This window comes from Gopherus flavomarginatus, chromosome 18 (assembly GCF_025201925.1).
Source record: "Gopherus flavomarginatus isolate rGopFla2 chromosome 18, rGopFla2.mat.asm, whole genome shotgun sequence".
Taxonomy (NCBI): domain Eukaryota; kingdom Metazoa; phylum Chordata; order Testudines; family Testudinidae; genus Gopherus; species Gopherus flavomarginatus.
In genome coordinates this window covers 1,982,127-1,998,867 of record NC_066634.1, presented here as the reverse complement: position 1 = coordinate 1,998,867, position 16,741 = coordinate 1,982,127, and the positions used below count along the sequence as shown (strand labels likewise).

The following is a 16,741-nucleotide window of genomic DNA, read 5'->3' as shown; positions in this document are numbered from 1 at the left end:
CCCCCGGAGATGTATGAAGAGCATTATGACGAGTCGGTGGACGTTTATGCTTTTGGAATGTGCATGCTGGAAATGGCTACTTCCGAGTACCCCTACTCCGAGTGCCAGAACGCCGCCCAGATCTATCGCAAAGTCACCAGCGTAGGTGTAAATTTAACTTCCTCGTTAGCAGAAACTTGTACATTGGCCGATTAGGGCGGGTAAGCCTATTACTCGGCACTAGCCTCGCTGTGCAAACCGGAGGCTAAAAGTAGTCTTTTTGGAGCCGCCGGCTGAGCGGTGCCCTTTCCGCATTGATCTGGGGGCACAACGCGCCACTTGCTTCTGAAATTGCGCACGGAGTGTAACGTGCTGGGCTCGGTTTCACTCTGTGAAAGCTGAGCAGCATCTTTCTCTCAAACTAAGCGCCCCAAACACTAGTCATTGGGAAATCTTGACCCACAGAGAAGAGTATGTGGAAAAAATGGGGACCCTGATTGTAGTTGGTGTGTGTAGGAGGGATGCCTGGCATCTCAATCAGGGGCCTGTGCAGCTCCCAGTGAAACAGGCCCCAATCTTGGTCTGGGGGAAGGAGGGGCGGATTGGTGCAGTGTCCGGCACAACAGGGACCCTGGACCTAGGCAGGCTGTGCAACACCCAGAATGATAATCCCTGTCTGTCTGTCTGTCTCTCTCGCGCACACACGCTTCACGCCTCTCCTTAATATGCATTAAAAGGCAGAAGGATGCTAACGTGACTCTATGTTAGAAAGAGTTTTATCAAAGTTGCTCTTCTAGAACTGGGGAGTGGAAGCTGCCAATTCTTCCAGTGCATTCTGAAGCCCTGTTTGCTGAACCTGTCCAGAGCAGGAGAAAATGACATCAGTGCACAAACAGACTCAGTTAATTCTCAGCAAAGTCACACGTAATTATTGTGACAGAGGTGGAAAGACTGGCGAGGGTGCTTGAAAGGATGAGTCAAATAGATTAGAATGGATTTGGCCTCAGTTCCACATTATATAAAGTTCAGACATTCTGCTTAATGTTTTAAAGTAGAGGCTGGAAGTTTCAGAGTGGGATAAGGGAGTTAACAGAAGGGGCTGTCTGGATCCTACCCTCTGTGTGACGCAGCCCAGACTGGGCGACCATAATGGTCTCTTCTGGCTTTAAATGGCTGGCAGAGATCTCCCCCTGGCTGACACTAATTTATAATGCATCTTCGAATCAGAGAAATGTCGGCCTGGAAGAGATCTTGAGAAGTCGTCAAGTCCAGCCCCCTGTGCTGAGTTGGGACCAAGTGAAGCTAGACCATGCCTGAGGGGGTTGTCCAGCCTGCCTTAAAACTGTCCAGCAGCACCTTTCCAGATCTGACCTACCCTTAGAACGAGAGAGTTTCCTAATATCTAACTTTGGTCGTTGTCCGCTTTATAACAGCCCTTAAAAGATCTGAAGACTGGCATCAGGTCCCCCCGAGCCATCTGTTCTCAAGACTAAACACGTCTAATTTTTGTAACTGTTCCTCATAGGTCGAGTTTTCTAAATCTTCGTTCAGTTTTGTTGCTATCCTCTGGCCCGTCTCCAGGTTGTCCAGGTCTTTCCTGAGGAGCGGCACCCGGAACCCCACACAGTTCTCCAGCTCGGGCCCAGCAGGGCCACTTCTTGTTAATAGCCCAGACCCTTTTCAGCCAGTCAGTCCCTATCTCATAGGTGTGCATTTGATTTTTCCTTCCTCAGGGACATTTTCTGCCCTTGTCTTTAGTGAATTCTCCAATTGGTCCTGATTTGTTTTGAATTCTAATCCTGACCTCCAAAGGGCCAGCAACTCCCCCAGCCTGATGTCATCCGTAGGTTTTATGAACACACTCGCCACTCTGTTATCCATGTTATTAATGATGGTATTGAGTAGTCCTGGCCCTGGGCCTGAACCCACTAGATACGTCCTGCAGTTTGGGAATAGCTGGGAAGTTCAAGAGGACTGCGAAAGTGCTGCTGTCATGCTGATCTTCCACAAGAACCAGTGGGGTGACCTGGGTAACATTAGCCTGGCGTCAGTCTCTCATACGGGATTCAGTCGATAAAGAGTGAAAGGATTGGAATAGAATTAGCGCCGGGACCCATGGTTTTATGGACAGTGGGGCTTGCCAAAGAAAGCTGGTTTTATTCCTGATGAGATTTATAAGGTTGGTCGATTGAGGTAGCAGCACAGATATAATAGACCTTTGATTTCCTCTATGGAATAGCAGTAGTTGGAGCCTGTCACGGAGTCCCTGGGCGATGCTCTGGAACTGCTCCCCACCAAGCCAGGCAGGACTTTGGGGAGCCTTCTCTCCCTTGGAGCAGACTCTTTCAGGGCAAGAACTCACACGGCTTGGGTCTCTCCTTGGAGGATTCAGCATCTTCTGCCCCTCCATGCGCTTCCCCCAGCGAGTCCGCTCAGGCGGGGTCCTGGGGAAGCCAGAGGGTCCTGCACCCAATGTGCAGTCAGACGTGACTCTCAGCCAGCCAGTAACACAGTTTATTCGATGACAGGAACAGGGTCTAAAACAGAGCTTATAGATACAGCGAACTGGACCCCTCGGCCGGGTCCATTCTGGGGGGCAGTGAGCCAGACCCCCACCTCTGCCCTCACTACTCGTCCCCAGCCAGCTCCAGACTGAAACCCCCTCCAGCACCTCCTCCTCTGCTCGGCCCTTTTCCAGGCCAGGAGGTCTCCTGATCCCTTTGTCTCCCACATCTTTAGCATCCCCTTGCAGGGGGGGAAGGGCCTGGCCATTAGTTGCTAGGTGACAGAGGGTCGGCCAGGAACTGAGCCCCCCTGCCCCCAGTATTCAGAGAAAACATTAAGAACATTCCCAGTTCGTCACATAGCCACACTTTAACGGTACCAGTACAGTGATTGTATTATAGCTCGTTATTAAACACCCATTCGGGGACTCACGGCAGGAGTAACTGGATGAAATTCTACAGCCTGTGCTGTACAGAAGGGCAGGCTAGACCAGTGGTCCCCAACCTTTTAGTCTGGAGGGCTCCAGACGTAGGACCGTGGTGGCGGTCGAACATCCGCCGAAATGCCGCTGAATTTTGTCAGCATTTCAGCGGTGACGCCTCTCATTGACGTCGCTTGTCGGTGGCAAGGGCGTCATCGAGAGGCATTGCTGCTGAAATGCCGCCAAATTTTGGTAGCATTTTGGCGGATTCTCAACCGCCGGTCAGGACATGGGCGCATTTAGATGGCACCGCGTTGGGGACCACTGGGCTAGACTATCTGATGCCAGGCTGGGAGATGGGTCTGTCACAGTCTACAGGAGAGGTGATTTTTACCTGAGACCGACACGAGGACGATACATACAGTTGCAGTGCCTGTTGAGAAATTGGAGAGGGTGCAGAAAACCATTGGAGGGCTGGGAAAAATGCTTTGCAAGCAGAGAGGGAGGGAGAGCTTAGCTCGTCAAGGGGAAGAGTGCCAGGGGACTCGATTACTGTGTGAGCGCGTGGGGAGACGAGCTCTGGGTATGAAAGGGTTCTTCGAGCTAGCGGAGAACAAGACCCAAGGGCTGTGACTGAGCTGAAGCCAGACAGGTTCCAACTGCAAGTGGTGCATGTTTTACCAGTGAGGAACAAACGGCAAAGGAGTCGCTTGCAAGAACAAAAGTTACGAGCGGGCTCTTCAGTCTGGCAGAGAAAGGTCTAACCGATCCAGGGGATCTAGGAAACTTCTGGGTGCAGAGGCAGACCCTTTGGCAGTGGATCATGGAAGCCCTGCTCCCAGCTCACTGGCTCAAGGAAGGGCTGGTGCCGCTTGGCGCACCATAACAATTCCCTTCTCTTCCAGGGCATTAAACCGCCAGTTTCAACAAGGTGACCGACCCGGAGGTGAAAGAGATCATCGAGGGATGCATCCGGCAGAACAAATCCGAAAGGTGCGTCCCCCTGTGAGCCACCGGCCCAGAGATCCCCAGCACAGGCGCTGATGGGGTGGCATTGGCCACGGGCCTCCGAGTCCGATTCGGGAAGTCCCCAGGACTCGAGTGCAGGCTTGAAGCAAAGCGTGTGCTCGTGTGCTTTCCTGAGTCAGCGGCTGAGCAGCTGCCGTACTGTGCGTGGGGGGGCCAAGTTAAAAAGGAAAAGCTGTGGGATCTCCTGACTACAATGGCAGTGCTGTGTAGAGATGAATTGGGACGTCTGGATTCTATTACCTGCCCCGGGTGTGGGAAGTGCAGTGGTTAGAGCAGGCTGGGGGGCTGGGAGCCAGGACTCCTGGGTTCTCTCCCTGGCTCTGGCAGGGGAGTAGGGGCTGGTGGGTTAGAGCAGGGGTCTGGAAGCCAGGATACCTGGGTCCTATTCCTGGCTCTGCTGGTGATTTGCTGTGTGACCTCGAGGCAGATCATCGAGTGCTCTGGCTCCAGTTCAGCAAAGCATCTGAGGCCACACTCAGATACACCTGCCCCCCTGCCCCCCAGTTGGCTGAGTGGTTCCGTGCTTTACCCAGGCTGGAAATGATGTGGTTGAGATGGTCACCGACCAGGTTGTCAATATCCTTTTGGCGATGGGCCCCTAATCCCTCCACCTCTCCCCACCAGGTTGTCCATCAAAGACCTTTTGAACCACGCCTTCTTTGCGGAGGACACGGGGGGCTGCGGGTGGAGCTGGCGGAGGACGACGACGGGCTGAGCTCTGCTCTGGCCTTGAGGCTGTGGGTGGAAGACCCAAGAAGCTGAAGGGGAAGCACAAGGACAACGAAGCCATCGAGTTCAGTTTCAACCTGGAGTCGGACGTCCCCGAGGAAGTGGCGTGTGAGATGGTGAGCGCTTCGCACGGGCTCCTCTCTCCCTCCGGCTGTGTGGGAGCTCGTCGGGGCAGGGGCTGTGTCTTGCTGTGAGTCTGTGCAGTGCCCAGTGTGACAGGAGCCCCAGTGTCAGTTTCCCCTCCTACCCTTCACACTGGAAGTTCTTCGGGGCAGGGGCTGTCTCTCACTGTTCGCATAGCCGGGCTAGCGGGGATCCAGCCGCTCTTGAGTACATGTAAATAACTCAGAAGGCCTGGAAGCATTACCATTGTTGTGCTCTGCTTGTATTATCCATGACAAAGTCGTGTCTCCTAGGCGACTCCGGGGGGGATGGAGATCTAGCCGGGCTTGTGTCATCAGGGATGTGTAGGAAACCCGACTGGTTGAGAAGTGGGAACCTTTTTTTATTTATTTTTTTAAATTCAGACTGTTCAAAACTTTATTAACATTTCTCTAACGCCGACACCGGTGATTGCTGCTGTCTCTGGCTATGTCTGCTGAGGCAAAGCACCCTGGGGATTGGGTTGGAACGTTAGAGAAACTCTCTTGTGAAGCCACAAGCAGTCGACGCGCTTACCCAGTGGCTGTCTGCATGGAGTCCTGGTGGGCCATGCTGGGTCTCACTGGGGAGCGACCCCTACGTCTTTGCCTCTCCAAGAGATGCAGAGCATCAAAGGGTTGGGTATCCATATACCCAGCACTGGGATTTGGCTTTTATCACCCTCCTGGTGAATCCCAGTTCAGGAGAATCAGGAACACAAAGGTGCATAGACGGCTTGTCGATGCAATATCTACTAATATCCCCTACCGCCTGGTACTCGGGGATCGATTCAGACTTCCACTCCTCTAACGCCTTGCATCTGTCACAGGTATAACGTGATGTGAATTTAAACCCACTCAGGGCTTGCCTACGCCGCAGTGAGTATCAAAGCTAGCTCAGGTGTGCGGCAATCACACTTTGCGACTGCGGCCAAGACATACGCTTAGTTAAACTGAAACAGGAGAATCCACCCAGAAGGCTGCGCCAGCTACAGACTGGGTGTGGGTTTTTTTGGGTCACTTGGAAAGCGGTTTAAACTCAGCCAGAATAAGAGCGCTTTCCCTTAACCAACTGGCTGAATGTGTGTCGACAAGGCCTCTGTTAAAGATGGCTTTGCCAACTCCAAATGTTCTGAAATTATAAATTAGGTCTCACCCCAAAGTTGTGAGATGTGACTTGAAAAATCTCTCTTAAAATGTGGGGTCTTGATATTTGTTTTCTAGCTTTTGAGCCTTTAGAACGTCCCTTTTGCAAGATTTGCTCCTCAGTCCCGAGGGCTAGCAAGATTTTCTTGTGAAAAGAAAGGTGACATTCTCCCCCAAATCACATGACTCTGGCAGCTGGGATTTTATGAAGAAACATCGAGGTGAAATCCTGGTTCCGTCAGGGGTCCCATATCATGAGAGTCACCAGTGCCTCTTACCTGAGGATGGGGAGAGTAGTTGAGCCACATCTCTGAGCCCTCCAAGGAGTTCTCCAGTAAAAGGGTGGGGAGCGAAGAGCCATGTGTTTTGGTTAACAAGCTGAGAGAGTCTTTCACGGGGTATCCAGAGAGCAGGCGCGATTCCTCGTCTTTCCCATCTTGATCCCCCTTCTGCAGGTGAAATCCGGATTCTTCCACGAAAGCGACTCCAAGGCTGTGGCCAAGTCCATCCGGGACCGCGTGGCCCTGATCAAGAAGACCCGAGAGCGACGGCAAGCCAGCTGCCTGGAGGAACAGAGGGAAGCGCAGTGCAAGGCAGCCGGCGGGGCCCTGCCGCCCCAGGGCATCTCGCTGACCGGCCCAGCCCAGCTGGCGGGTGCCGAGTGGGAGGAGACAGAGGTGGACCAGCACGTCCGGCAGCAGCTGCTGCAGCAGCCTCAGCACCAGTCTTCCTTGGCAGGCACGTGGAGCGACAGGGGTAGCTAGTCAATTTCACCAGCCCCCTTTAGTCTCCTCAGGAGAGACCAAAACATCTGCCATTCGCCTGCTCCAGAAGAGAATTGTTTAGCTGAGACGTGCCCCGATGATCCCATCCTGCGGAGGGACCCCACGTCCTGCCTCCCCCCTCCCGCAACTGGCCACCCTGCACCTGGGAGCCAGACCTGCCAACTGGGCAGCTGCAAAGAGCCCCCCCACCCCTCAGTCTGGTGTCCCATCTCCAGCTGAGGCCCATCCCCGATGCTTTGGGGGAAGGTAGAAAACCACCCTTGGAATACAGCTGCCTCCCCCTTTGAGCCATCGCAGGTTGTGCTGGGCCGCGTTCATGCTACAGGGCCGCATTGGTTTAGGGGTAACCCTGGCCCAAGGTAGAGAAGCAGGGGCTTCGGACTCAGAAGGGCCTTTGGGGTGATCTGTTGTCCCAGGTGGGGCTAACTCCCGGGCCCAGACTCTGGCGTCACGACGGCAATAACAAGGCAGAAGGCGTGTCAGGGTCTCTCCCACCTCCTGATGAGGGCGCACTCCCACGCCCCCCTACGCTGTGACTTGGCCCCCACGCCGCTGCGGTCCCGCCCCCTCCTCAGGGTGGCAGGAAGGTGTTTTTGAGGGGGCGGGGCTTGGGGCAGTTGGTGTCTCTTGGAGTCCCCGCAGACTGGTGATAATTGCCCTGGGTTTTCTGAGCAGCCATCATTGACTGTCATGCCGACCTCGCTGAGCAGCCTTAGATGTGAGTCTGTAGGCAGTGCGGCCTAGTGGATAGTGCACTGCCTGGGGGCCCAGGATAGTCGGCTTCTAGTCCCTGTCAGTCTCCATGGCACGGCTTCCCTGCTCCATAAAGCACTTGGAGACACGCACTGGACAGGAACCTGGTGGTGTTGGCGAGGATGTAGGTCTGGACAGGGACCTTTGGTTCCCATGTCCTCTCCCGCCCTGTTTGCACCTGCTAGGACAGGACACGCCTGCCCATGCTCTGAGTGACTGACAGGCCTCTCCTGCTTCCCCATACAGCTGAGAGCCTGTCAGAGAAGAGTGCCGGGTTGGTGATTCTGTCGGAGGCCCCCAGACAGCACAGCCTGGCCTACTCGGAGCAGGTGATGAGTGGCACCCTGCAGCCCTCCATCCTCCCACCGGCGGAAGCCGGCCTTCAGGGACATCGGTACCCGTCGCAGCCACTGATGGATGCTACCAGCAGATTCCTGGGGTAAGGCACCGCCTCGGATCACCAGCCGTCGTGCTAGGGTCAGTGACAGCAAGGGTGTCCTTAGCCACGTGCACTGCGTAAGGCCACAGAACGGTGTCTCCAGTGCCCTCAAAACCCTGCCGATCTGACCTGGGGGAAATCTCCTCCATACCCTGAATCTGCTGACCTTGAGCAAGGCCCACAGGCCAGGCCGTTAAAGGTACATCTACCCAGCCCGCTGCAGCGAATCCCAGAGCAAGGATTGGCAGACTCGGGCTGGTGCTGCGTCGTGACAGAGATCGCAGTGTAGACGATCCTGCTTGGGCTCTGAGACCCACTCACTTTGCTGGGTTTCGGAGCCTGAGAGGGAACGTCTACACTGCAGTTCTCTGCGCTGGCTCACTGGGACTCAGGCTCTGACCCACCCTCCTAGCAGGGTCCTAGGATTCGGCTCCCGAGTCGTGAGGGGCCACGAGGCGGGAATGTAGGGGTCAGAGTTGGGGGTGTTGGGGATCAGAGTTGGGGGGGTTTGGGGAGTGGGTCAGAGTTGGGGGCATCGCAGGGGGCAGGGTTGGAGGTTAACCGTTAGCTTTAGTGCGGCTTGTTACTAAATCGCCTCCATTGAGTTCAGAACCACACTGTGTCCTGGGGGGCAGGGCGTCAGGGACTCCAAACCCAGGCTCTGAGCCAGGGCTGAGCTCCAGCCCCGCTTCCATCCACACAAAAATCAGTCTGGCTTGGGTCAGCGAATGCTCAGGGCCCAGGCCAAGTGGGGTGGGTCAGGCCCTGAGCCCGGCCGTGACCCGGATCCAAGCCCTGTCCTTCGGCCGTGTGAACGCAGCTCAGGTCTGCGTAGCGCATTCACTCAGCTGCGAGACACCGATCCAGCACTTGTAAACCTGGGCTCAAAGAGGAGCCAAGCATCTAAAGAGACCCAGCTAGGAGGGTGCAGCAGATCTGAGCTAGGGAGAGAACGGGGGAGCCCGGAGGTGCTTTGTCATTAACAAGCTTCTTTATTCGTCACCATCATTAATTAAGCAGGTGCAGCAGCAGAACCTGTGCCACCCGCAGATCTTACCCCCAGCTCTACCCACCCACAGCTTAGCTCCGCCGGCAGCGTCCCAGCCCCAGGCCTCGCCTGGCACGGTCCCGCAGCTCACGCAGATAATGGTACGTCTGTTGTGCTGCGTGTGGCGCGGCTGACGCACGAGGGGTGGCTGTTGAGCGGGATCCTTGGCAGGCGGGGAAAGCACTGAACAGGGCTGTGTGACCTCAGGGCTGGCTTGATGAACGGCAGGGCCCGATTTGAATACCCAGCGGCAGTCTGGGGCTTCGGCGGCACAGGGTCTGCTCTGGGGCTTCCACGGCACCAAAAGACCCCCCGGCTGCCGAAATGCCGCCAAAGATGTGGAGCCCTCGTAGGCGCGGGGCCTGATTCCGGGGAATCGGCTTAAAGCCAGCCTTTGTGACCTGCAGGGTCAAGTCCTTCCTGGTTTAGGGACTTGAATCTGGGATCCCACATTCTAGGTGATTCCTAAGCATGGGGCTGCTGGCTCTTCTGGGGTGGGACTCTGCCTGGCGCCAAGGGACCTTCCCCTCGCAAAGTTTGAGTTTCCCTGAATCTGGCAAAGTTTGTGGGGAAATTCCTGATTGGCCCCAATTGCCTTTAAAGTCAGAAGAGGGACGGGCTGTGCCCAGCTGTTCCTGCTTCGGCTCACTCCTTGCAGAGTCTCCTCTACCACTTGGCATTTTCGTGGGCAGGGAGCTCCAGGCCCAGCACCAACCCGCTGCCACCCTAATTAGCCAAGATTAGAACCTCTGGAGTGCTGGACCAAAAGCAACTTATGTGGGGGGGATAGAATTGGCCCAAGGGCCAGACACAAGTTGGAGGATCAGCACAAGGGGGTCCAAGCCCCGTTACTACGAGGGATCTGAGGCATTTGAACAGGGCTCTGCTGAATCCAATTTCCGGGCAGCCCTGGGCAGCTGTTTCTTTCCCCAGGTTTCTGGCTGGGGGCCTGGGCCATTTGCTTTTGTAAACTGAAGATGTTGAGCCAGACACTCTCTGGCAGAAGGATTCCCGTCCCCGCATCCCTTGATATTGCCTGTGTCACTCCTAGAATGCATTGGCTTTCCCAGAGTGCCTTGCTCTCCTCTTGCCCGCTGATGAGTTCTAAATAAGAACTAGCTACATACATGGAGGATTGGTCCATCGATGGCTACTAGCCAGGCTGGGCAGGGATGGTGGCCCCAGCAGTGGGAATGGGAGACAGAGGGTGGATCACTTGGTGATTCCTTGTTTGGTTCATTCCCTCTGGGGCTCCTGGCATTGGCCACTGTCAGAAGATGGGACGCTGGGCCAGATGGACATTTGGACTGACCCAGTGTGGCCGTCGTGCATGTCTCACCCCCAGAATGCATTGCTGCTGGAGACGCTGTGGGAATGCCTCCTGCTCTATGGGGTATCCGCTCAGATTGTTTTTCCCAGAATGCATTAGGGCGTACGTGGGCAGAGCCTAGATTTTTTTTGGAGTGAGGCTGGGGTGTGACTCGTTTGTGTTTCTAGACCTGTAACCCCTGTGCTTTCTTTGCCACCAGCACCTCGAGTCACAGCTGCCATATGGGGCCGAGGGGCAGGCGCTGGAGCCGTCGGTCATGACGGTGCCCCAGGCCATCCTGGCAGCTGCCTCTCCCCAGGCCATGCAGGGGGCCAGCACCCAGCTGGACTCCAGCACCAGGACCGGGAGTCAGACGGCCATCACCGCTGCAGCTGAGGTTGACACGGCATCTGGCTTCCTGACCCTCGGTCACAGCCTGGCACCGCAGAACCAGCCCTCAGCCCAGTTTGGTGGGAATGTGCAGGGGATGGCTCAGCTCCTGCCTGCTTCCTTGGCTGGGCAGCCAGGGGCACCCATGCAGCAGCCGCAGCAGGTGGCATCAATGCAGCAGCTCCAGCAGGTTCCTGCCAGGCAGCAGCCCCAGCAAATTCCTCAGCAAACTGTACCCACACAGCAGATTCCAGCCATGCAGCAAGTTGCATCAATGCAGCAGGTTCCTGGCATGCAGCAATCCCAGCAGGTGGTGTCCATGCAGCAACCACAGCAAATTCCTCAACAGACTGCACCGATGCAGCAGGTTCCTGCCATGCAACAGCCGCAGCAGGTTGCACCGATGCAGCAACCCCAGCCAGTTGCTCCCATGCAGCAGCTCCAGCAGGTTCCTACCATGCAACAGCCACAGCAGGCGGTGCCCATGCAGCAGCCGCAGCAAATTCCTCAACAGACTGTGACCATGCAGCAGGTTCCTGCAATGCAGCTGCCGCAGCAGGTTGCACCGATGCAGCAGGTTCCTGCCATGCAGCAGCCACAGCAGGTTGCACCGATGCAGCAAGCCCATCTGCTTGCGCCCATGCAACAGCCCCAGCAGGTTCCCGCCATGCAACAGCCACAGCAAATTCCTCAACAGAATGTGCCCATACAGCAGGTTCCTGCCATGCAGCAGCTGCAGCAGGTTGCATCGATGCAGCAACCCCAGCAGGTTCCCGCCGTGCAGCCGCCCCAGCAGTATGCCGTAATTCAGCCAGACTCCTTACTGCAGCCTTCCCTGGCCCAGCCAGCGCAGCCCATGCAGTTGCAGCCGCCGCCAGGTTACCCGCCCCCGCAGCCGACGCAGTTTGTGCCACACGGGGGCGCCTTAGAGCAGACGCAGGGGCTGCTGGTGCAGGAGCCGGAGCAGCAGGTGGAACGCGTGTGTCCTGTCCCGGCACCGGAGCAGCTGGCTTACTCGCTGCAGGCCCCATACCAGCTGCAGCCAGCGTACCCACTGCAGGCTCCTTACGCTGACCAGCCCCCCTACCCAGCCCAGTCGGCAGAGCCAGTGGTGTACGCGTTCCCGGAGCCACCGGGGTACCCGGGGCAGCCTGCGTACCGGCTGGAGCCGGTGGCGTTTCTGAGCCAGCTGCCGGAGCTGCAGCAGCCAGGCTTCGCGCCGTCTCCCAGGGCGCTGAGCCAGGAGTCTGGCACTGAGCAAACGCCGCCGGTGCTCTCCCAGCAGGACGGCAGTGGCTTGGGGCATGCCCTGGGACAAGGGCCAGGTGAAGGACAACAAGCAGCGCTGCCGGCGGTCCCATTCCTCCCGCCGCCGCCCTCGGCTTTCGCGCCTCCCCCAATGCAGCCGCTACCCCAGCCAGCTCCTCTCCAGCCACAGCCGCTCCTGGCCGCGGTCCCCACCTTGTTACAGACCCTGTCGCCCAGGCTGGAGCAGCTGCAGCCACCCTCCTCGGAACAAGCCTATGGAACGCAGCAGCCAACGGTGCAGATCCCTGAGCAGCCAGCCTACGTCCTGTTAGCGGCAGAGTCGGGGGCGTACCAGAGTCCGGTGGCCAGCCCTCTGCTCACCACCTCCCCGCAGCCCACCCTGAGCCCCCAGCCACACCAACAGCATGGGCCGGGGCCAGAGCAGGAGCAGGAGCAGGTACGTGACCTGGCCTCAGACTGGGCTGGGGGATGGTAAGAGGTAACTCGGTGACAGTCTGATGGCATCGGCGTGAGGACCAAATAGTTAATAATGAGCCCCCAGGTAGCAGAGAAAGGTCTAACCTTTAGGCGTTGAAGCTGGACTGACTCAGGCGAGCAGTAAGGCTTGCGATTTGAAGGGGGCGCGTAATTAACCACTGGAACAGTTTGCCAAGGGTCCTAGTGGATTCTCCGTCACTGGCCATTTTAAAATCGAGGTGGGAGGTCTGTTGAAAAGCTCTGCTGTAGGGCAGAAGGGAAGATTGTGGGGCAGGTCTCTGGCCTGGGTTATCCAGGAGGTCAGACTGCACAAGCTCAGTGGTCCTTGGGGATCTGTGAACTCTCGGGCAGCGTGAAGAAGCGAGGCTGAGAGCTTGCGAGCGGTCCCTGCTGTGTCCGGCGGCTCGTCGACATGGGAAGTGCCGTGGTAGGTCCACCATTGGTGTTACACCAGGGCAACGCTCTGGTTTTGGAATCACCAAAGCCTTTTTCCAGTCAGTTTCCTGCCCTAGACAGGCCCGAAGATTGACTGCGAAAGCCTCCTCCCTGCCGGGTGACCCTTTCTGAGTTTCCATCCAGGCTCCAGGTTTAGCCATCGCCCTGGAGAATGGTTCCTCCTGGGGTCATCCTCTGAACATGGGGTCCCTCCTGTGTTCAGCCCTGGTCACCCTTCACCCCACCATGCTTCCTCTGCCTGGGACTAGCTGGCGAGCCCGCTGCTTTGCCCAGCCCTGTTGGGAAGGCTCTGTAGCTCGCTGGTGTCAAAGTTAGAATCAGGACTCATAGTTTGTCAGACCACTCTGTTTTATTAGCGCAGCGCTTCGCCAATAACACCCAGATAATGTGAGTGGTCATGCAAGACCTAAACAGTCTTATTTATACAGATAAAAGAGCAGGAATTAGACAAAGGGACAAAGAAAGCAAAACAGTAAATTCACCTGGGGCACAGCATGCATATCCTACTTCCTTACTAACTCTTATCGATCTAAGGCTAGTACTTCACCAATTGCCCTTAAACGGTGCAATTGTTCTATGTTAATGTCTGTATTCCTGACACCTGGATTGCAGCATTCCAACAGTTTTGCTTAAAGGTACAGACAGCATTTCTTTAATCCTTTCTATTTTCACAATATAATTCATTCTACTTTCACACTGGCTTGCCTCCCTCGCACCGGACTCGTACCGAACCGGCTGCGTTCCGTAACCTGGCAGCTGCTTCTGGCTCCCAGAGGGACTTTCTGTCCTTGTAAGAGCCTCTCGTTCTCCCGCGCCCCATCTGTGGTCCTGCTCCTCTGCTCTGAAGGCAAATGCAGTCCCCCCAGTGTTCTAATTTCCAGCCTGAATCGATCCCTGAGCCTGATAGTCCTTGTGCCCACACTGCCCCTTCTTTATCTCTGTCTTACGTTCTTCTGGCCTTTGTCCAGCCCCTGTCTCGCTTCTCCTCTAATCCCCTCGGAGTCCGTATAGCCCCATCTCCCTGGAGAAGGACTGAAATTCCCTTGTTTCACAACTCTGTTTCCTGGCAGGTTTTCCAGCCTGCCTCAGTGTCGGAGCCCCAGATAGCTGGTCCAAAGCCAGACTTCCCGCAAGGGTGAGTCTTCTTTCTCGTTGAGTCGAGGGCATGGGAACGCAGGGGGTGGCGGGGGGAAAGGAAATGAGCCTGGTGCAAAATCCAGTCTTTCTGCCCATGTGCTGTGCATCTGGGGGGCACATGTGAGCGGCAGTTCACAGCCCCGTCAAGTGGCCGCATCGACGGTCAGCCGGTCATCCTGCCAGCTGGAGGAGCGCTGGGTCGGTGTGTCCCAGAAACCTCTGTCAAAGGATCCCCTTGGATTTATTTCTCGCAGCACATGTCCCACCATGAGATAGACACACAGGCCTGTCCCTTTCCTGCTGCTTGTCTGACCCTTGTGAGGAGGCTGAGCCTTCCACAGCCGTGGCCACTGAAGTGATTCGATTTCCCCTCCTCTCTTGGCCTGCAGAACTCATTGCCACAAGACTGCAGGAGAGGCTATGGCAGGAAACATCAAATAAACACTCAGAACTTTGGGCAGGGAGCTAAATGCGTCAGCCCGTATCTTCCCCTGGGGCAGATTGACTGATCCAGTTTGCTGCAGCAAGTCCCGTTCTGAGAGCTCATCCATTCACGCTTTCCTTCTCTCCCTGCTGCGCTCCCAGGCTGAATCCTGAGCTGGCCATTCTGAAGGAAAGCTCCAACGCACACGAGCCCACGAGCGGCAACGGCAAACAAGACAGAAGTAAACAGAGGCGGGCGTCCTGCCCCCGGCCGGACAAAGGCACCAAGTTCCAGCTCACCGTCCTGCAGGTTGGTAGCGGTGAGGGGGGAATTCAGCCTGTGGAAGGGATTCGAACCCAGGCGGAGATCCGACATTCCTCAGCCCTGTGTTCTCATAGGCCGCCTGGTTCCTTCAGGCTTCTCTGTGTGTAGAAATTGACCTGATCACAGTCCAGAAGTATCTAGGTGCGGAACAAATATTGGGCTCCTCAGTGTAAATTCTGACAGGAAATAAGGCGCTAGGGGAGGTAACCGCTGGGACATCTCACCGAGAGGTGTCGGGGAGTCTTGCTAGTGGGCGAATCGTATAAATCGAGATGGGCTGTTGTTAAAGGCTCTGCTCCAGTTCAGCCCAGGCCTGTGTTAGCCAGGGAGTCAGAGCAGACGATCACAATGCTCCCTTCTGACCTTGAGATGTGTGAATCTGTGTGTTTGAAAGCAGGTTCCTAGGTCACTTCAGTGCATTTGAATTTTTGACTCCATAGGTTTTGCCCCGAGTTTGCTATGGCTGGGTTTTTTGGGGGTCGGGGGTGATTTGGGAGCTGGGAGGTCGCTTTCCTCTCCGGGGAGGGGTGGGGGGGGCAGACTCACCTTCCTGAGATCACCCAGCCACAGCTCACGTTATCAGTTCCCTGCCGTCGCTTGGGCCTTGGCTTCACAACAGTGTAGTCTCCCGAGGCCTGAAATGGGTCCTTCTGATTGATGCTGGGCTTACTGGGACTGGCCTGGTGTGACAGTGTCCACACTCAGGAGGTTGGCAGGGGAGTTAAAGCTGCTTTACCCCACCTTGGCAGGGCCTGACGGTCACATGGGCCTTTCAGGCTGTAGGAAGGACTTGCTGTCTCCTCCACGTCCGCTCTCGGACTTTCCGGCGGCTGTCCTGGGCCTGAGCCACAGCCGTTGAAGTCTACGAGGGGCTTGCTTTGGCTTGGGGCGGGGGCTGAAGGCCACCAGGTAGATCGGAGTCCCGAAGTCGGTCTTAAAAGCCAAATGTTCTTCCCCTCGCTCCCCGAGATTTCCTTCACCTGCCCCGCCACCCAGGAATCGAGTCCCCCCCACAAAACGCTGGCATTCTGCTCACGTCCCCAGGTGTCCACGGCCGGGGATAACATGGTCGAGTGCCAGCTGGAGACCCACAACAACAAGATGGTCACCTTCAAGTTTGATGCCGATGGAGACGCGCCCGAGGATATTGCTGATTACATGGTGAGTTTCTCCAGCTGCAGCCCTGCTTGCTGGGACCCTCTCCTGGGGAGCAGCGACTCTGGGAAACGTTCAGGGCTCATGAAGGAGAAAGGGCGACGCCGGGGCAAAAAGGGCTAATGCGATCCTGGGCGGCAGAAACCAGGGAATCTCGAATAGGAGCCCAGAGGTTCTTTTAGCCCGGATTTGGCCCTGGTGTGACCGCTGCTGGAACACTGCATCCGGTTCTGGTGCCTACTATGGCGGGTTGGACCCCCCCTTCTGAGATGCCACCTGATATATTGGGGTTTCCCTGAGCCCGCCCGAATCAGCTAGGGGATTTCCCAGCACTCAAGTGCAGCTTCCCTCTGGAGACTACCCCCAGGATAATATTGTCTTGCACTGTATAGACAGATCTGCACAGCACAAGCTCATAAAAATTCACCCTCTCCCTCGATGTGGGGAGAGATATGCACAGCTTCTCGCCCCCCGATATGAATTGCACAAACTGGGTTTTGAAATAAGAAATAAACCTGTTAACTACAGGGACAGCAAACAGAACAAAGCAGATTACTGCGCAAATAAAACAAACCACGCAAGCTAAGCTTAGTACATTGTGCCGTGGTGCCTGTGAGCTTTGAGGCTCACCTGGGCTTTGTGTCACACCTGAGCTGATTTTCCATGGTGGAGAGTAGATGATCTTGGGAGCGGGTGATGAGGGCCCCACCCTAGGGCCTGGGAACTGATGGTTCAGTTCCCAGAGCCGTCATAGACTTGGATAAGCCATCTAGGGCTTGGTTTCGCTACATATCGCTGATTGTTTTGGCGCGTTCCAAAAAGGTGG

At 56.2% G+C, this 16,741-nt stretch overlaps 1 protein-coding gene across 1 annotated transcript in view; it reads right to left on the bottom strand.

Moving 5' to 3' along the window:
- Positions 1-16,741, bottom strand: part of HUWE1 (HECT, UBA and WWE domain containing E3 ubiquitin protein ligase 1) — a 171,949-nt gene that overhangs the window by 4,521 nt on the left and 150,687 nt on the right.